The 22273-nt window shown below is 36.4% G+C and overlaps 1 long non-coding RNA gene across 1 annotated transcript in view; it reads right to left on the minus strand.

Annotated features, from left to right (window-relative positions):
* Positions 1–21177, minus strand: part of LOC145673763 (uncharacterized) — a 219771-nt gene extending 198594 nt beyond the window's left edge. Inside the window, exon 1 of the long non-coding RNA XR_014128796.1 lies at positions 20498–21177. This is a non-coding gene — a long non-coding RNA (uncharacterized LOC145673763). The remainder of the gene's footprint in view (positions 1–20497) is intronic.
* Between the last annotated feature and the right edge of the window lie 1096 nt (positions 21178–22273).

Genomic DNA, 22273 nt, shown 5'->3' on the forward strand with positions numbered 1-22273 from the left:
CTGCTCCGCAAAGGAGCACAAAGTGGGAAAAATCTAAGTAGTGCGAAGTGCTTTATATCAGTAAATGCGTAAACTTTTGGTGAACATTATAGTGAAAACCACATCAAAGTTAGAACAGTGGTCCCAAAGATATAGGCGAAAAACTACACGAAAATTTTCCTATTTAAATATACTGTAACCAATATTCAGCATACATTTAGCAATAAGTTTCTAAAAAGTGCAAATCAAAAAGCTCAGCATTTTGTATCAGTGATCGAAGATCAAACAGTGAATGAACTTCCAAGTGCGTTTCGTTATCTAGACCACATAGGAACTTTACTCCGGTAAGTAACTTAGAAAATTTCCACTCTTTTGGACTTATAACAATCTCAAGCATAGATTTTTGGACAAGGGGAACTCTCTTGAAGAGGATTTTTTTCCTACTTTGAGCGTATTCGTAATGTTACAACTATTATTAATATTATTGTTGTTTCACTATTAATATTGCTTCTACTTGTATTACAACGACTACTACAACCACTATAATCTCTTACTGTCATTTTTGTAAATGACATTTAGTACGTTTCAATACTATATTTTTAGCATTTTTTCTTACTCTGTCGACTTACGATATTATGTAGGCTATATAAAGTAGATAGATTTTACACCAAATTATTGATATGTTTTATAATAGATCTCGTTTCACCAAATACTTGCTGCATGTGAGTAAAAACAAGTTAAGTCTGCCCTTCCGTCAGTGTTCGCATTTTCATTTCTGCCATCATCTTGTTGCTCGCCATTTTCTTCTTTGCCGCCATTTTGAAATGCCTATGATCATGTACTACAGTAATACATAACGATTAGAAATCGGGGCTTGAGACCGGCTTTCTATTGCCAAAGTTTCCGTTTTACTGCAATCTTGAAATGCCTATGACCACATACCGCAGTAATCGGATCCATTCCCCCCCCCCTCCGATGAGAAGGTCGCAGAAGGACCCTCATTTTCGCCATTTTCGAATATTGCTTTTGGCACCCGCTGAAGCCCGGGCCCCATGAAATTATAAGTCTGTAACCTGTAATGTTAGTAATCGTGCAAATAATCACTCGATTCCGTTCACTAGTTTAGAATATTAAAGCGATTATACCTCGTGACTTTTCCGTAGCCTCCATTTTCTTTGGGCCACCATCTTGAAATGAAATGGTGCGACTGACAACTTACCGTGCCGGTTCTGTTGTCTGTGGCACTAACTTACCATGTTAGAGTGTGTGCAAAAGTGGATCGCTCTATCTGGTGCCCTTTGCATGGCACAGACACATACATACACCGCCCGAGCAATTATACAGGGGTGCCTACAAAGGGGGGCTACGACGCAAACTGCGTCATTGAAATATTTGAGGGGGGGTAAAAATCTATATAAATATGTTTGAGGGGGTGTAAAAATTAATCGAAAGATTTTTTTCATGGAAGAACACCTACGGATAGGCAATTGAGGGGGGTGCGTCATGGACATGAGGGGGGTGGGCGCCACTGAATTATATTAGTCTGTCCCTTCTTATAGGGTGGGCTATAAAGGACAGAAAAAATAGACAGAGTGGGGTGCTCGACGGCTATAAGGATTGGATCTGAACCACCCAATTTTTTGGAAAACCATGTTAACATCTTGCATTCACTCCCTCTCCTAGGAGGCGACATTGATAAATTCTAATACTTTCAAATTACAGGTAAAATATCAATCATTAATTAGCAATTTTCCCTTTATACCTTACATATTATTAATTCACGTATTGTTACCAGCACTTAAGATTTCATGCAGACCTTGCTAGCAAAGGGGGTTAGCATAGTGCAGTCCGAAGTTAGGGGTCATTGATTCGAATGTTAAGCGTGTACCTTTTTTGGGGGGCGGGCATTAGCCTCGATCATAAGAGGAGGTCAACAATCATATCAGGAAAAGAAATCATTGTTGACAAAATTTGGTGACATTCGAAAACTTTTGAATACTTGACGAATGAAGTTTCGTAATAGTTCGACAATAATCGAAATCAGTAATATTGAATGTTTGGATAATGCACGAAATTTCGATAACACCAGTAATTTTTTTTAATATTTGAAGTTTAGATTATACCCGAAATTTCTCTATTAATCGAATTTTCAAAATTACCTGATATTTTTATAACACTAGAACCAGTGGCATATTTACGATTTTGTTTCGGGGGTTTTGCTAACTTTATTCCTGGAAATGTGAAAATTCTGCAAGATATTTCATTTATTTTAAAATAGTAAATACAATTTCGGGGGTCTTAAGCCCGAAAGATCCCCCTTAAGTACGCCACTGACTAAAGCTTGCAAATACCCGAAACTTCCATAATATTCTAACTTTTGATAATACATGAAATTTTGATAATATTCGAACTTTCGATAAAACCCGAAACTTTGATAATATTCAAAATTTCGATAATACCCGAATCTTTGATAATACTCGAACTTTTGATAATACCCAAAACTTCGATAATTTCAAATACCTCTACGGTTTCGAGTAACCGATGACAACTTGATAATTTTTCACTCCAGAAATTCGATAGGTCTTCAGCCTTATCACCATTCCTACCTGGAAGGTCAAACATAGTCCCTATCATCATCGATGATCTGTCAGCGTTATGGAAGGCCATGGATTCCATCGCGGTAGAACTTGGAGAGTCGTGAAGCGAAGAAGGTATCAAGTGCATTTTGCACCTCTACTAGGGACTTGAACCGGCCTCCTCTAAGGTGATTTTCAAGAAATGTAATAGGTGATAATCGCACGGTGCAATGTCCGGGGAGTATGTCGGATGCAATAGTGTTTCCCAACAAAGGCCTAAAATTGTGTCCTGGCTCATCCTAGCCACGTGGGGACTTAGCGTTGTCGTGTAACAGGAGAACCCCTTTGCGATTCAGAAGTGCTGGGTCCAGAGTTAGAGTTTTTCTTGAACACGGCTCAACTGCTGTTAGTACACAGTTGCATTGATGCTCTGACCAGCTGGTAGCAACTCCCGATGCACGAAGCCGCGAGCAGTCCACTAAACACACAGGAAGACCTTCTTCTTGTGCAGTACTGCTTTCGGCTGTTTTGGAACCGGTTCATGAATTCTAACAAATGATGGCGGCACCGTGGATCTTCGTACAGGACCCACTTCTCATCACATGTCAACACTCTGTCCTGAAATGGATCCTTCCTCAGACGAGGCAGCAAAGAAACACAGGTGTCTCCTCGAGATGCCTTCTGGCAAGGAGTTAAATCATGTGGGACCCATCGACCCAACTTGTAGTGCTTCCCAAGTTGATGGAGGTGCTGTCTAATGGTTTCTCCACTCACACTGAATTGTATTCCCGTTCCTCACATATATGGCCACTGTTCGCATCAATTGCTGCCTGAAGATCTTGATTTTGTACATATATTGGTGTCTCTGGCATGTGGTGCGTCTTCGAGTGTTTCGTCAAAGTTCTTAAACTTGATACCACAGCTGTACTGTCCGCGTAGTCACGTCACCCTCACCAAAGGTCTGGCGTATATTTCGCCCCGCTGCAGTAGCGGTTGACCCACGTTTGAACTCGTACAGCATACACGCCCTTATGACGCTTTGTGGAGATCCCATGCTCACTCTGCCCTTACGCAAGTTCACAGTGTAACTGAACTGTCACAACCAGGTAGTATGTTGGATATACCCACACCATCAACTGACCTTCGCCTTATCTCCATTCACGTTCAACTCACGATGTGAGGGCCAATTGAACAGAGACCTCCACAAAAAGCGACAGAACTTTCTTGGTTTCCTTTATAATTGAAAATGAAACGAAATATTTCAGTTTAACATCCCAGGATTATGCCATTTTAGGCTAAGGGAGACGGGCGATTAATACAAATTAATGATAGAAGAATTTGTGAAATGGGAATTTAAAAGGAAACGGGAAAACTCCGAGAAAACCCACGGACACAGTTGTCCACCACAAACTTACTTCGCCTCGGATCGAACCACAGTCACCACGCACCAAGAGTAACAGCTTTACCACTGTGCTACCGGGCCTCTCTCCCGTTGTAGGTTAAACAAAGGCATGTAAAGTTATTAAGGAATGACACATCCAGATGCACTTCTAGAAATTTTTGTTTGGAGGTATCAAAGGTTTAATAAAGTAGAAGACGCTATGCTTATATAGTATCTAACGGGTGTTATTATACCTTAAAAAAGCGATAAGTAATTAAGTACTGACACCTATATTTTCAAGAAAAATAATAAAATTAGATTTCTTTTTATAAAAAAGGAAATAGTAGAGATGGAATGAAGAAATGGTTTTAAGACATGAAAACATATTAGGCGCTCTTATTGGTTTGCTATAATCCATTACAATCAATCGTGGCCAACGCTTTAATAGTCTTAGATTCATTTCTTCTCTAATTGTGCATTTTATAAGTGTTATGTTTGTGGCGGACAACATCGTGTTCGTAGGTTTTTTGGGGGTTTCTCTCGTTTCCTCCCACATTCTCATTCCACATATTATTCCATCATAATTCATTTGCTTTAATCATATGCATCTCTTAGCCTAAAGGAAATAATTGTGGGGCGTTAAACTGAAAGGTTTCATTTCATTTCTTTCCATAAAAGTTATAATGTTTTTGTTATACATAGACTATATTTATTTATTTTTTCTAATAAGATGTTTTAACTTTAAACAATTCTTCAAGTTTATCATACTGTATTAATCGGAAACTAATTTACGAAAATATCATGAAAGTTCTTCTATAAAACCACAGTACATACCTTTTATGGTTGCATAATGGAATAGGATATATCCTGGAAGTTCGTCTATACACGCACACTCCAAAGTATTTCTGGTTGCAGTATGAAATAGGATATATCCTGGAAGTTCGTCTATACACGCACACTCCAATATATTTCTGGTTGCGGAACGAAATAGGATATAACCTGGAAGTTCGTCTATACACGCACACTCCAAAGTATTTATGGTTGCATAACGGAACAGGATATATTCTGGAAGGTTTCTTGTACGCATTTTAGTTCGAAGCATTTCCATTTGCATAAGAAAATAGGATTAATAGTGGAAGTTCTTCAATACATGCACATTCTAGAGAATTTCTGGTTGCATAACCGAACAGGATATATTCTGAAAGTATTTTTTTATACTTCTGTTCAGAGAAACCAAGAAACTCTTTCAGAGACTAAGTGCAAAAAGGTAACTCTAGATCCATCACAATTCTCACAGATCTGTACAGAGGGAATGATATTTTCCCTCCGTTCTTTATGTAGGCACTATCTGCAAGTAGTACTTGTGTCGACGGTAATCGAGCGTGGTGAGATACTGACAATGAGTATCGTTAAAAAAAAAAAAAAAAAAACTTGTGAAACTTGAGGATTTCGGGTTCGGAATTCGGTCTCAGACTTTTCTTATTTATTTTTTAAACATGAACATATGTTGAAATAATTAAAAAGTGTAATATCTGTTACACATGAAAATTTCAAATTTAACCCTGCTGTAGTCGCGCTCATTTTATGACATGAGTAGTCGCTGCGGACTGACATTCCGCAGGTATATTAAAGTTTTTAATTGCATACTAAATAAATGATATTACAAAAATCGCAAAGAATATTATCTATTTTATTGAAAAAATATTCACCTTCACGAAAACACATGTTATAAAACTATTATTATTTCATCAATTGATTTAGTGATTGTATTTATCGCTAGCGTATTTCTGTTTATTTAATTTTCTTGTAGTAAATCGTTGCTTTAGAATGAGTTACAAAACATGTTTTACGTGATAAAATTTAATTAAAATCCCAATTGTTTAGCATTATTGTAATTCAGAGCTTATACAATATAAAAGAGATAGTATGCATATTGTTGTATTATAGTGTCATGCGCAAAAAAAAAAAAATAAATAAAAATAAAAAAAAATCATTTTCCGTCAACACTGAATTTTTTCTATGAAGGTCTTTCAATACAAACTACGCATGTTCTAGATACAATTACATTCTGTAATATTTTCCCAATCACTTAGTTTTCCCACGAGGCACTTTCAATGCATTCTACACACACCACTGATAATTGTTCTAAGCACAAAAATGTTTTGCATCGAATGCAAAAATACCTTGTAGGGCGGTTTTTCTTTCTGTCGCATTTACTGCACCTTCCCCGGATGCCTTTGGAAGTTTCAGGTAAATTTTGAGTAGCGTCCGTTCCAAGAAGATCATGAATTCGGTTTTTCAGGCTGCCGGATATATTGCTGACAGTTGCTCTAATTTTCAGAAGGCTCTCTACCATTCGTAGGGACAACCCTTTCAAAAATTCTCGTCGAGGAACGCACAAGTCACAGTTGTTCGCATTGTAAATAATGTAGGAATTTATGCCTCCAATGTTGAGCATAGAATAGAACACAACCATCGTCCATCTGCGAGTGTTTCTTGCACAGTCATAAACAGAACATAGTTTGTCCACCATATCAACACCCCCTTTAGTTTCATTGTATGTCAATATCATTTCTGGTTTTCCAGTTTTGGCGTCAACACTGTCATCATGGTGCATACTTGATATCAAGAGAACATTTCTTTTCTTCTTGGGAATGTATGACACCAAGGTACAATCTTCGTGGAAAGTAAACATCGATGATCCCTCGGGACGACTAACTGGCTTTGAAAATTCAAGGGGTAATTCTCTCTTGTTTTTTTCTGATGGTACCCAGCAATGTCAATCGATAGTTTACTTTTAAGGTCTTCATTAGTTCCACACTCGTAAACCAATTGTCCGTGGTGACATTTCTACCCGTTCCTTTTATTGGTTCACAAAGTCTTTCAACCACAGATGACGGTGAATTATCCACTCGGTAAGGTCCCGGAGGCTGCATGCCAACATATATTTCCAAATTGCTTGTATAGTACGTTTTTGAATCACAAAGAGCAAATATTTTAATTCCATACTTATTAGGTTTGCTAGGTATATACTGGCGGAATGCACATCTTCCTCTGAATGCCTCAAGTTTTTCATCCACGGTTACAAACTCGAAAGGCGTGTAAGCAGTTTTACATTTTTGAACAAATGTGTCAAAAACGAATCTAATCGCAGCTAACTTATCTTAAGCTTAGCGTTGTTCACGAGTTGCGGGGTCATCAAACCTAACATAACGTAAAAGAAATCGAAATCTGGATAGAGACATAGTGAGTCTGAAAATTTCTACGCCCGTACCATCCGTTCGCCACAGGTCATCAGCGTTAAGCCTACTACATTTCAAAACGCCTGCTAAATATATCAGGCCAATGAGGGCCTGAATTTCAGCAACATCTGTTTCTTTTGCATCTCGGTCACGCGTATAGTTTTGTCTTACAAGTGCAATTTTTTGGTTTGTATTGTCTACAATAGCGTTCATTATTTCTTCCGGAAAAAAATATTTCCAAATTTGGAGTGGGTCTTTCAAATCCTTAGTGGCTTGTTTTACACCAGGTAAATGCGTCACTATGTTCACTGATCTTGTTCTTACGTTTCTCGGGGGTACGTGCACACTCCACTTTGTCTTCTGATCTTTCCCCAGATAAAATGGACTAACTTCCTCTTCATCAGATATTTCCTGTTCGGTGTCCGTGTCCATGATTTCGGTAGTCAAATTGTCGTCTTCTCTCTCATCTTCATCATCTTCATACACGGTCTCATTTCCATCGACTGAGCACTCATCCAAGAAACGCTGAATACACTTTTTATCTTCGTCATATTTATATTTATTTCCCACTGAGCTTCCCCACATCTTTTTGGTCACCACTATATTTAGTTAACGTTAATGGTCGCTGCGGACTCACGCTCCGCATTAGCTAATATCTCCAACACTAATGCACGCTTCGAAGTGCAACTCTGTACTGATAAGCAGAAGCCGATTGTTAGGAGGTATGAAAAACAGGAAGGCGGAGGGGTGATTTGCTCGGGGAAAAAAATTCAACCATTGTTGACTGCGGACTGAGAGTCCGCAAGCGACCACTGCAGGGTTAATGCTTACGTGTTAAAATTGTTCATTGTCTATATTGCATTTCTTTCTTTTTTTTTACTTTTAGTTCCAAATCAAAAAGCTTAAGACGTTTTGGTTTAAAATCTCTATTTTGTAATTCATAAATAAATGTTTCAGTAAGAACTGTAGTAATAACATAATTGGTTTGAGAAATTAGAGAGAGCAAGTTCAGTGCGTTCGTTCGTACATTTTATTTACACATATAAAGGCCAAGCCAAACAAATAGACTTTCTAAAATATTTTTTTCTTTTCTTATGAAAAGTTGATTGGCACATTTCCTTTAATCTCTGATTCTAATCTTGCATAGTATGAAAACCCATGTTTCAACTTCAAATAATAATAATAATAATAATAATAATAATAATAATAATAATAATAATAATAATAATAATAATAATAATAATAATAATAATTATTATTATTATTATTATTATTATTATTATTATTATTATTATTATTATTATTATTATTATTATTAGTTTGAACGATGAGAGTAAACTTTAGTGGAATTAGTAACAACTTGATTTGATTTTGTTTTACAGATATTTACACAGCACCTACTAAGAAAAATTGTAATATTCGTTGGCATTAATTCCTGTTTCTCTCCCGTTAGTCAACAGACGGCAGAGCGTTATTATTTCTAGATAAGAGGAAATCCATTAAATGCTTTCGTTTTAACAGTTTCTAAAACCGTTACTTACATAACAATGAGTTTTCTTAGTTCCTTTTTTTCGATTATTTCTTGTAAATAAATATATAAATTCTCTGAAGTAGGAAAAACTGAAATTCTCACTAAACATCGTATTATCAACTGTGATATTATGTAATTTATTGTCTTTTCATTTAAGTTTAGGAAAAATGGAAGATCGAGATATTCATTCTAATAATATTAATTTTAGTCTAGTAATAAACAATTGATTAGAATAAATTTGGGGTTTGCTCGAACTTTCTGATATAATTATTAATAATGATAATTAAAAAAAACATTGCTCGAGTTCCCTAGCGTTAAATCCGTAAATGGCGGAGACGGGGCTGTAAAAGTTGTTATGACATGTCCATGAACTTGGCAAGCCACAATTTAGATTTCTCACTTCGTTAGTGCTTCGTTAGTGTTCGCTAGTGCCGCTTACCCCATGAGGTGATCAATTTTATTTATCGTTCCGGGTGATCCACAATGGCACTTACACAAGAGGAAAGCATTGAAATTGTGTTAATGAGTAATGGAAGAAGTACCAGAGCGATTGCTACTGACTTCACTGCCCAGCATCCTGAGAGAGATGACATTTCATATATGACAGTTTCCAAGTTAGTGGACAAATTTCGTTCAATAGGCTCTTTGGTGGAGAAGCCACGCAATGGACGTCCAAAAACAGCCACCGACGAGGAGACTGCAACAACAATTGTAGCATCGGTTGTAAAAAAAAGTCCACATTGCAGTACGCGCAGTTATCAACAATATCCGGTGTCAGTCAGCTTTCAATGCTGCGTGTGTTGCACTCACACACCAATGGCACCGGTACACGTTACAGTTGCAACATCATCTCTCGGATGATGACTCTGATCGGCAGTTACAGTTTTCAGAAAAGGCTCTGGATCAGTACTACAGTAATCCAAACTTCACACGACAGGTGTGTTCAGTGACGAAGCTAAGTTTTATGTACGAGGTAAGCAAACAAAATCACCGTTACTAGACAGATGCAAACCTCTAGTGAGTGGATCCCTGTAAATGTGCTGGTGGTGGAAAAATGATGGTTTGGTGTGGGATTTGGGACACAATAATCGTAGGTCCGGTGTTATTGATGGAACCTTGAATGTGGAGAGGTATCTTAACATGTTCCGTGATTACGTGTTTCCAACTTTGTTGAATCCGCAGGGTGATTCCACAACTTTCTTCCAACAGGACTAAACAGGACAGTGCACCTTCCTAGTATTGAGGTCAAACAGTTTCTGGATGAACAGTTTCCAGGTCACTGGATAGATAGGAGGGGACCTATGGAATGGCTACCACGGTCCCCTGATCTCACACCTCTTGACTTTTATCTGTGGGGTAATTTCAAATCAATTGTGCATAAAATCAACAATGTATCCCATCTCTGCCCACGCATTGAGGAGGCGTAATTCTCTGTTGACACACAGACCCTGCGACATGTGCAGCAGGAATGGCAAAAAGAAAAAAAAAAAGACTCCGATTGTTTATCCAGCAGAATGGAGGTCATATTGAGAATATGCTGTAACGCTGACTCTGAAAAGTGTCCCAAAATTTAACAAGTAGTAACTCCTGCGCAAATAAAGGTATAGTAAAACGGATTGCACGGGGGTATTCGTCAGAAAAAAAAGGCAGTCTAAAATAATATGCGACATGCATGACCCCCTTCCCATTTGTAAACACGCAACACAAATCCAAGATGGCGGACTTTAAGATGGCCGACGCTGTCAACATAGCTCCCATAAATTGCGTTCCAACCAATAGATACACCATACCAAACGACATTATGATTCCTCACACCGTTTGACTTTTATAAGGGTATATCCAGACTTTTGCCTCACCCTGTATATATATATATATATATATATATACCCCTCTCCAAGTTGCGGGACTGAATTTGGATTTAAAAGGCATCAGAAGTGTCACTGTTCATCTCAGCGACCCCAAAAGCTATTAATTCGACACTAATATCGATCACTTTTATGTATAGATCTATCTCCCTCCCCTCTCTTTTGTTGCACTATAAAAGCAAAATGATAAAAATCATTCCAGGCTCGACCCTCATCTACGTAGACAATTTGATCTAGATCGGTCAGGTGATCTAAGAGTTAAAAAGTCACAAATATAGTCAGTTTCATTTATATATACTGTATATGGGAGACTAAGGAGTCAACCTCCTGCTGGTGTCTCCTATAAAACGCTGATAGACTGCTTTGGTAAAAAAAAAAAAAAAAAAAGTTAAGAAGCAATTGACTGCCTATTTCATCTAAAGAGGGACGCAATTAACCGGGTCCAAGTATCTTGGGATGCAATTAACAGAAAGGGAATGGAGGAGATAGAAAGTATTCTGGGGACACTCAATCGATTGGAGAAAACCGCTTCTGGATGTATTTTTGGTTTCTGCTCTGATACATCCTGACAGACAGACTGACATAACCGTTATATAAGACTTCCGGCACTTATACATAGCATAGATTCTAAGTATAATAATAATAATAATAATAATAATAATAATAATAATAATAATAATAATAATAATAATAATAATAATAATAATAATAAAATATCTCGTATATATCTGCGTAATATTTACGTGTGTATGTTGAAGTATAATTTCCTTCATATCTGAAAAGAAGACTCTTGATTTGCTTTCAGTATTACAAAGCCCAGCTCCCGTTTAAAAATCATTCTCCCCCCTCACTAGACCAACTTGCTGCATACTGAAAGCAGCCCTGGCCATTAATTATGAACGAAAATTCCATTATCATCGAAGTCCATTATTAGTATTGACAATGCTAAGAATTTCTGCTAGGTTAATAGCAATGAACACTAACTCAATAGATGGTGCGGAACGTTGTGTATTTACAGAGCAACATCTTAGTGACCTTATACATGAATGAAGTAATTTAATAGCTTTAATTACTTTAACATATTACATAATAGAACTTTTATTATTTATAAATACAAATATTTCTTTCTCATTACTATCAATGATAGTAAAATTATAAGGTCACTGAAAATTCGCTGCTCAGTGTGCAGAAATTGTCTGCCGAGTGACAATTTATTTAATAGTAAGACTTTTACGGTGTCTGTAATCGATTTCTGAAGGCATTACTCTTTTGTGTAACATGTCTAATTAATATATAATAATCACAAATTAGTGAAGCAAGCGCATAGAGCTTCTTTCATTGAAATCAACTGGAATTTGTGTGTCTGTCCGTATCATGGTGACTCCCGTAATATTTATCCGATTTAAATCAAACTTGTGGACCTTATGCAGTCGTTCTGACGTGTGATTAGTGCTGTACAAAAACCGCTTATTAGAAAACATATGACACATATCCAGACCGTTTCAAAGTTTCTGTTTTAAAGGTCGAATGGACAATTTCCATAACATTTTGCACGCCTTGTGATCTGTATGAGCAACTTAGTGATGCTCTTTTTTTTCGAACTTTTTTCTTGTGTTCCTCAAAAATTTTCCGTACTACACATCACAAAAGTCTGCGTTCAACAACAGAACGCAAAATTACACAGAATTATGACTGTTTGATCTATTATCGCGAACTAAATCGCAAATTTTGCGTTCTGTTGACGCAAACAATTACTGAATGTGCTCGCTTGTTACTAATAGACTGGAGTAGTGATGTCTATTAATTTCGTCTTATGGCAAATTATATCACGAAACTACCATAAGAAATACATCGGGAATGTTTCTTTGGGTCAAATTCCCACCAAATTCAAAAGTAGTAATGATCTCTTCTAGTGCAATCGTTAGTATTTGCTAGTGCACCAACTCCGAACATTAGTTTTTCTTGTCGTGAATGCTTTTGTTGGGATGGGATACCGTGTTGTTGTCTTCCCTTAAGTTTCGTCTTTTAGCATTCATACAATAAGAGCACTAATATTAGGAGTTTCGCAAAAGACCCACTATTGTAATAGTTACCATTACACTACATATGTTCATTAGTGCTTTTAAATTTGGTGAAAATTTTACAAAATGGAAATTGCCACTTGTCTAAATTTAGCCCCGCACGCATCTAAATTACTACCAAAACATTTCACGTGGTTAGTGTTTCGTTAGTGCACATTAGGTCACAAAACACTAAAATTAATGCTATGATAATTTAGTAGTTATTAGTGAATAGCTCACGTGGGACTAAATTGAAATTTATTGAATTCTACAATAATTGTCTTACGAAGGTGGGATAAACGTCAAAAGTTAGTGCATCGTTATTGCTTGCCAAAGCCCCCAGCACTAATGTTAGTGCTATCATAGTTTAGGAGTTATTAATGAATAATATGCGCGAAGGTAAATTATCAAATTTTACAATTATTTTCAATCAAAATGTTGGATAATCGCTAAAGATTAGTGCTTTGTTAGTGCTCCAAAACATAGCAAACACTGACGATAGCAATATCATAGTTTAGGAGTTATTATTGAATAATTCAGATGAAACTTAATTAAAATTTATTGAATTTTATTAATAGTGTAAAAGTTAAAAAAAAAAGATTTTAGCCCCGCCGAGTTATTTATTAATAGCTCCTAAACTATGATGGCAGCGACGTTAGTGATTAGCGTTTTATGGACCACGAAGAGTGCACTAAGCTTTGGCGGTTATTAAACGTTTGTGTAAAATTGTGGAAGTGAAACATCTAATGCGAAAATGAATTACTGTAAAATGAATAGCTCTGCTTAAGTTATCCATTAACAACCCCTAAAATGTGATAATACTAACGTTTGTACCTAGTATTTTTTTTTAATGCTAAGGATGCACTAACCTTTAGCGTTTATCCTATCTTTGTGAAACAATTACAATAAAATTCGATAATTTTAAATTCAGTCCCATCCGCGTTATTCATCAATAACTCCTAATTTATGATAGTAGAAACGTTATTGCGTTGTCTTTTATGTAGCACTAATGATGCACTAATCTTTAGAGTTTGTTGAGTTTGTGAAGGATCCACTACCTTTATGGGGAATTAGTGCAAGTTTCAATTCTGTACCGTCCGCGTAATTCAATAATAAATTCTAAATTATGATAACACTAACGTTATTGCTTAGTGTTTAATGGAACTCCAACAATACAATTACCACTAGTTTTTATCTTATTTCTGTCTGACAATTAGTGTAAAATTCTGCAAATGTTGAAAGATCTAAAAATAGCCCCGCACCAGTTATTCATCAGTAACTCCCAGACTACGACAGCACTAAGTTTAAAGCTTAACTAGCACTAACGATAGAACTTTTCGAAATACTAACGATGCACAAACCTTCGACGTTTATTCTATGTTTATGAGACAATTATTGTAAAATTCGATAAATTTAAATTTACTCTTGATTGAGTTATTCACTTTTAACTCCTAAACTATGATAGCACTAACCTTAGGGCTTAGTGTTTTATAGAGCTCTACAGCACTAATGACAACATGTAGTGTAATGATTACTACTTCGTTAGTAGAACATGTTGCAGAACTCCCAACATTAGTGCTTCAATAGTATTGATGCTATAAAATAAAACTTAGGGGATACTAATTACACGCTAGCTCCTCCCTACAGAAACATTCACGATGAGAAACTCTAATATTGGGAGTTGGTGCGCTAACCCTGAAGCAACCACTAACGAAGAGCTAACGATTGCACTAGAAGAGATAATTACTGCTTTTCAATTTGGGGAGAATATGACAGATAGAAAAAATAACATGTTTTTCTTATGAGAGTTTCGTGACATATGATTGGCTATATCTACAACAATAATGAAGCACTAACGAAACTATTAGCGTTTTTACAAGCACTAACGAATGGCACTAATTTTTCGTTAGTGCTTAAAGTGGGGGTCAAAATGTAATTTACCTCTCTCATGGTTTTGACTCTAGAGAACACACTAATGAGGCACTAATATTATTGGTTGGCGCACTGAAAGAACTAACGATTCATTAATGAATTGCACTAATTTCTCGTTACTGCTAGAAGTGGAGGCAGCGTGAACTTGGTCCCAAAACTTTTTTTTTTTTTTTTTTTTTTTTTTTTTTTTTTTACTTTTAGCACCTACATTTAAAAAGCACAAACGTTAAGAGTTGGTTCACTGAAAAGTACTGAGTGCACTAGCGACTATAATAGAAGAGATCATTAGTAGTTTTCAATTTGGCCGGAATTTGACGCAATGAAACATTCGTCATGTATTTTTGTAGGAGTTTCAAGACGTATAATTGGCTATAGCTACACTAATAGTGAAGCTCTAACGAAACTATTAGTGTCTTCTAGAAGCACTAACAAAAAGCACTATTTTTTCGTTAGTGCTTAAAATGGGGGCCAATATCACGCTGAACTCCAAAGGTGTTTTACTTGTTGCATTTGTAATAATGAAGAACTAACGTTAGGGGTCTGTGCACTAAGAAGCGATGAAAAATTCCTCATGCATTTCTTATGGGAGTTTCGTGACATAATTGGCCATATCTACACTAATAGTGAAGCATTCACGAAAATAATAATATTTTCTAGAAGCACTAACGAATAGCACTATTTTTTCGTTAGTACTTGAAGTGGGGGAATCAGCGTGTACCATTGTTTCGGCTCTAGAGATTACACTAATGAAGCACTAACGTTAGGGATTGGTGAACTAAGAAGCACTAACGAGGCGCTAACCAATGGCTCTAATAATTTCATTAGTGCTTGAAATGTGGGCGCAACGTTAAACTAACCTCCAGAGGTTTTTCCCTTGTAGCACGTACACGTATGAAGCACTAACCTTCGGAGTTGGTGCACTAAGAAGCACTAACGATGCACTAACAATTCACACTAATTTTATCGTCAGTGCGTTAAGTGTGGGACAAGTTTAGTGAAAATTAGGGGGGAAAAAGCTGGCCAACTTGACGTTAATTAATTTCGTTATACCGGCGTTATTTGAAAAGCACTAACGCTGAAATTAGGACATTAACCAGCACTGATATAGCAAAAACGTTTGGCATTAGGAAATCTATTCTATCTTAATTAGGGGAAAACGCAGGGCCAACTTGACGTAAAGTTGGCTCTTGATGACACACACCATTTTGTTTGGGCAATAACCAGCACTAACGTAGCACAAACGAATGGCAGTATTTAATTTTCTCCGTCCAAAAGTGGCGAGGCCAAGTTGATGCTAATTATGCAGAAGGCATGCCAGGTCTATTGGAATGAATTTTGCAGGCCAATAGTGATTTTTTAAATGTGAGCATTATTTATAGTGCATTAACGAAGGCATATGCAATACTACCGAATCTCTAACGATGAGTGAGATCAAAATTGTGGTCTTCCGCTGGCATTGTGCCTGCAATGTGGTATGAAGATTGCAGGCCAATAATGAACTTTTAAAACATAAACGCGTTATCTGTAGAGCACTAAAGAGGAGAATGCGGCAATAACGAGCACTAACGATGTGTCAAATCGAAACTTTAGTATGCCCTCTGCCGTAGGTGTCTTTCCTTTCATGTTTGCATGTAGTTCGCAGCCAGTAATTACTCTTTATAAAATATAGCATATAGGCGTTACTTGCAGTGCACTAACGATGGAATATGCAACACTAAAGAGTACTAACGAACCACTCAAGATATGTGAAATCAAAATTGTGGTCTGCCGTCAGTATTGTGTTTGGCCTGTGATATTAATTTTTTTTAATAGTTATTTTTTTTAAATGAACGCGTTAGCTACAGAGCACTAACGATGGGATATGCGTCACTAACGACCACTAACTAAGCAATAACGATGGATGAAATCGAAATTGTTGTCTGCCATAAGTGCCGCCCTTGTTCTGTTGGCATGAAATTAGCAGGCCATTAATGTTCATTTTAATGTATCCATTAACTCTGGAGCACTAACGATATGATATGTGGCACTAAGGAGTAGCTAATAACGAAACACTAATGACGTGTGTAATCAAAATTGTCATCTTTCGTAGATTTCATCCCAGGTCTGCTCGCACGATATTTGCATTCCAATAATGCCTTTCTTTAAAAAATAGCCGTAGTCTGTAGAGCACTAGCGATGGGATGTGCTTCACTAGTGAGCAATAACGAAACTTTAATGACGGGAGTAATCCAAATTGTGGTCTGCAGTAGGTTTCGTCTGTGGTCTGCTGGCATGGTTTAGCAGGCCAATAAGGGTTTCTTGAAATATGTACGCGTTATTTATGGAGCACTAATGATGGGACATGTGCACTAACGATCACTAACGATGTAGTAACAATGGGTGAAATTAAGATTGTGGTCTGCTGTAATTTTCGTGCGGCGTGTTGACATGAAATTAGGTCGGAAAATGTTTTTAATGTATATCCGTTGTCTTTGGAGCACTAACAATGTGTATGCGGCAGTAACGAGCACTAATGATATATGAGGACGAAATCGTGGTCTGCCATAGGTGGCCTGCCAGCTTCATAAAAAGTACTCATTTTATTATCCTAAAAACTGTATATATATAAAAGCACTAACGATAATGTTTATGGCACTAACGAGCATTAACGCTGCTCGAACCGGCAATTTCATATATGGGGTGCTTTTAATATGTTGGCCTGTTGGTCTGAAGTTAGCAGGCCAATGGTGACTTAAAAATTGAGACGTTATTTTTGTAGCACTAACGATGGGGTCTGCGGCACTAACAAGCACTAATGAAGCACTAACGATGTGTACAATCAAAATTGTGGCCTGCTGTAAGTGGCCTGCCAAGTTCATGGACATAAAATTATGCGTATCTGATGTTAGATTTTTAGTCAATTAGCGCCCTTCTTATTTGGCGCCCAAAGATTATGGTCCCACTAAAATGTAGTTTTGGAGACCCTTACTATTAATTACAAACGAAGATTTAAAAAAAAATTGAAGTCATGCCAGTGCTGAGAGACTCTACTACGTTAATGGCAATGTAGCCATTAAATCATAACTAGCTCACTAGGTGGTGCGGAGCGTTGTGTATTTACAAAGCAACTTCTAAATAGACTCACATTTGAAAAAGATCGTTTAATATTTCTAATTATAGTAACATTTGAGGTAATATATCATTTATTATTTATATGTGAAAATATTTATTTGTCACTATTATTAATAAAATCAAATATATAGCTCACTAGCAGCGTTCACCCCGCTTCGCTGCGGTCACCCCGGAACGCAATAAACGTTGTTACTTAGATAATTTTTACTTTCTCGCTTTCAAGTGATATGATAAAAACCATAGAAGATTGCATTAAATGTTAACATTATATCGCCTGTCATTTATGTTAACCCGCCCCGCTTCGCTGCGGTCACCCCGGAACGCAATAAACTTTGTTACTTAGATAATTTTTACTTTTTCGCTTTCAAGTGATATGATAAAAACCATTATAACGCCTGTCACTTATGTTAACCCGCCGAGTGACACGGTCATGCGGGTTGCATATAAATACGTTTATTTTTACCTATGATGAACTAACAAAGGATTTGTGGACACCTGAATGGTCAATTATCTCAAGACACTGGTAATTGAAAATTAAAGTGATATGATAAAAACCATCTAGGGTCCAAATCCTAATAACCCCCCAAAAATGAAAGAAATTGGTTCAGCCGTATTAGCGTGATGAGCGGACAAAGGATTTGTACGTTCTCTTTTATATATATAGATAGAAAATGTATTACTCATTACGCAGAAAAGTTCTGTCGAGTGACAGTTTACTGAATACAAGGATTCACAGATAAACTGAGAATCGTAAAATTTGTATACTTTTTATTAATATATTTTTACGAAATAGCTCTATTTAATACTAGATATCAGTGGCGTAGTCAGAAACTCAACAAGGGACTCTCATACATAAGACCATATATATAGTGCTAGTGCTGTTATTTCAGGGTTCTATGTTTATCTTTAACAACCGTTCTATTATATGATCAGTATAGTAAGTTGACTGAGTACTGATATTATTAATATATGATTATATTACTATTATTATTTCAAAAAGAATTGAAATACTCATCCACTGATTAATTTAAATAAAAGAAAATAAATAAATCAGTTAACTTTAAATCCATTGTTTTGCTTCGTTTCAGATTTTGGTAAATTATTGTATGTATATTATTATGAGCAACATTTTTACCTGAAGTTCTCTTCAAATTTTGATATTTTGTAATTGGTATTACTGTTATTGTGCAAAGTTCGTATTATCGACAGAGGAAATGATTTTGCCTTGTTATCTTTTGCTTCTTATCACATGAAAAAATAATGGAAAACAACCGATATTTATCTCCAATTCATAAGTTTTGGGGTCGTTGAGATGAATAATGGCATTCCAATGAAAAGAGATTGATATGCAAATATAGTCAAAGGTGATCGATATTAGTCTGAAACCAAAAATTTTAGGGGTCGCTAGAATGAACTGTAATACTTCTGATGTCTGTCACCTCAATGAAATACAGGTCTCATTAGCAATCCTGGGGAATGGAAAAGCAGTGGAATGTAAATATAATCGTAAACGACCGACTTTGGTATCTAATGCATGATAGTCGAGCTAGTAAGCTCATTGGTAAAAGTCCGGATGTCACATAAGATCGTTTAAGTCTGAGGGGTAATACATTTTAGCATCCCTACGCTTAGGGGATGGCGTGAATAAAATAATAAAAAATGACTGATTTCAGTGTTGAATCTATGGATATCAGAGTCGCTGAGAAGAATAGTGACACTACCAATGCGTTTTAAATAGGAATTCACTCTAATCGAAATGAAAGTGATAAGGAATGAAAAATAAAATGTCCAAAATGATGAGTTTAGTGTCGAATTCACATATTTCAGTGTCGTTAAGTTGATTGGTGACATTCCCAATGGCATTTGGGCTCAAGTCTACTCAAGAACGTGCATGTTAGCTGGTCCAAAGATTATCATGGGATTATCATTGTCATTTATTATACGTAGTATTAAAACCACGTGAGCTCCCGATCTCCCGGAATCAAACCCGGGTCTCCCACGCCAAAATCTAACCGCTTATCTACGAGGGAGCTCAATCACATCATGGAGAAACAATTGACTAGTTTGAAACGCATTTTGGACACAGTTAGTACCTACTTCAAGCTGGTCTTTTATTGTGACACTTTGATTAAATAGCTTATTCAACATATCTTGTATGTGTTTATCATTATACTCTCATTGAAATGCGTATCTTAAGAGAAAAGAGGGGGTTCGACAAACCTATTGAAATATTACTTGTATTAATTTTACAGTGGTAATATTAGTCTGCGAGAGACCAGGTTATGATATACTACTTTGGCTGTGTAAGAACTATCTCCTTTAGATTAGGCAACAAGCAACGCTGCTCTAAATGTAAATAAATCTTTCTTTCAGAGTGACCGAGCCCTTGGTCACCGACAATACACACTTAAGGAAATCTATTTTTACGAATACTGAGCTCTATCGCACTAGTTACTACTAGATTTGTACCTTTCTTCAACCTTCGGGTGATTGTCTTAAGAAATACTCGACTCTCTATTTAATTTGGTGATAATGTGTGTTTATTCACATTACTTGTATAGTTAGGCCGTGTGAATGCCTCATACAAGAAAACTACATTAACATGGAGATTCCACGATCCTCACAAAGAGCCTTTAGATACCCTAATGCCAAAGTTATAGATTAGTTGTCACGTTAATTGTTAATTAAATTAATTAAAGCAGAACAAAACAAAATAATTGCCAGACACTCCTTAGGTCATTTGGCGGTGATTTATGAGAGAAACCTCTTTCAGAGTGTATCCTTTAGAATTCAGAAATCTACATTGCAAAAATTACTTACATTTTCGCTTGGTTTGGTCCCAGCTTCATGAAGCACACACGATTGAAAATAATGCACTTCGCGCACTTATTACAATTTATTGTTCTTTAGGGTGATTACATCCCACAGTTTCTTCACAAGTTCTTCTCCTATTTTCCTCTGTGGTGGAACGCTGTTAATTCATGGTCTTGGTGGCCCAGACTGCTACCGGCAGAATGGCTAAAATGAACCCAGGACCTCTCAGATGTGAGTAGTTGTCTAGCACACTAGACCTAGTACATGGAGCCGTCTTGGAGTATTACGTACGTCGTCTAGTAACCTCTTGCTGTTGATGAATACTCGAAAGACAAATTCAACTGTTGTATAATCTCGGGGTTCCTCACACAGTAACTCTACGAGTGTGAATATTGTAAATGAGACCTCTTGACCCACATTATCTTTGTTTATATAGTTGGCGTTTGCGGAACTCTACTTTCTAGCAAACGGATTTCTATTTCAGATTTAGCTACTGAGAGCTAAAAGAGAATGCTAGATCCTGATTTCTCTTTCTACCTGGACTAGATACACAAGAATAACCTGTGTTAACCGAACGATGTTTTCCATTTTCCAATTTTTAAATAAAATGAATTTATTAATTTTTTTTTTTCATATTGTCCTGGTAATATTAAAGATTCATCACATTCCTCCTCCAAGCTTTTAACACTCGGACCAACTCTGAGTAATGAGTGGTATTTCAATGTCTTTTCATATTTCCTGGTGGGTGACATGCAGTGGAATGTCCACATGGATGAGGTTCACTGTATGTGGTAAGATGCACTGAAAGTTTTAAATGCACTAGGGTTTCACCTGTGTGTATGAAAGTTCGGTCGCAAGGTCGTAATAATCAAATTTGAATAAAATTGTTGTTTTTCACCTGTGAATTTGCGAAGTGTCAAAGTAAAGAGGAAGTGAACGTTTGGTGGTTATTCACTCTGTATGAGGTAGTGAGTAAGCAAAGATGGTTTCTCTATTGGAAGCATGGGACCTTACAAAATTCAAATATTAAAACGCGTGTAATCTTGCATTCTAGAATCACTTGATGACAAGAAAGAAAACGTTAATATCAAGTGTTTAATGCTTTGGCATATTTTCTGTATACCGGTCTCTTTGTATTGTAAATGTTATAAATCTAAAGGATCTGGATCTCAATACCATAGTTTTGTTGTAACAAGAATGAAATAAACAAAAGAATGAACTTAAATCTAAACACAAAATGTAATTGAAAGTCTTTAACCACATCTATATTGATTTGAAAGTCTTTCACTGATGTGTTATTTCATTGGCACTATAAGCATCACATTATACAATGCGATCCCGAAGTAATACAGCAAAGTACCTTTCTGTATTCTTTCAGTGACGTCAAGATTCCCCTTTCTTGTCAAAGTGCATTTTGTCCCATCTGAGTACCTTTTCCATCAGAAACAATTCCAGTCTATTATATTTTAACATGAACAATGTGATATGTTAATATGAAGCTGGAGAGTTTGAAATACTAAGGGGATTTCGGATTATGAATGATTTAACATAAAGTGACGAGAGACATAGTCGGGAACACAAATATAACATATAAGAGTAAATAAAGCACTAAATCCTAAGCAAATCCTAAAATACGTAGATATATATACCATCACCAACAATAACATATATAGACCAATGTAAGGTGTTTCTATTATGTTAAGTAGCGTGCTTAGAACAGATGACGCAAAATATAGGCTATATTCTGTAAGGAGGCCAATTAATCAATATCATTAAAATAAT

The sequence above is a fragment of the Thermobia domestica genome, chromosome 17 (assembly GCF_964235325.1).
Source record: "Thermobia domestica chromosome 17, izTheDome1.hap1.1, whole genome shotgun sequence".
Lineage (NCBI taxonomy): Eukaryota > Metazoa > Arthropoda > Insecta > Zygentoma > Lepismatidae > Thermobia > Thermobia domestica.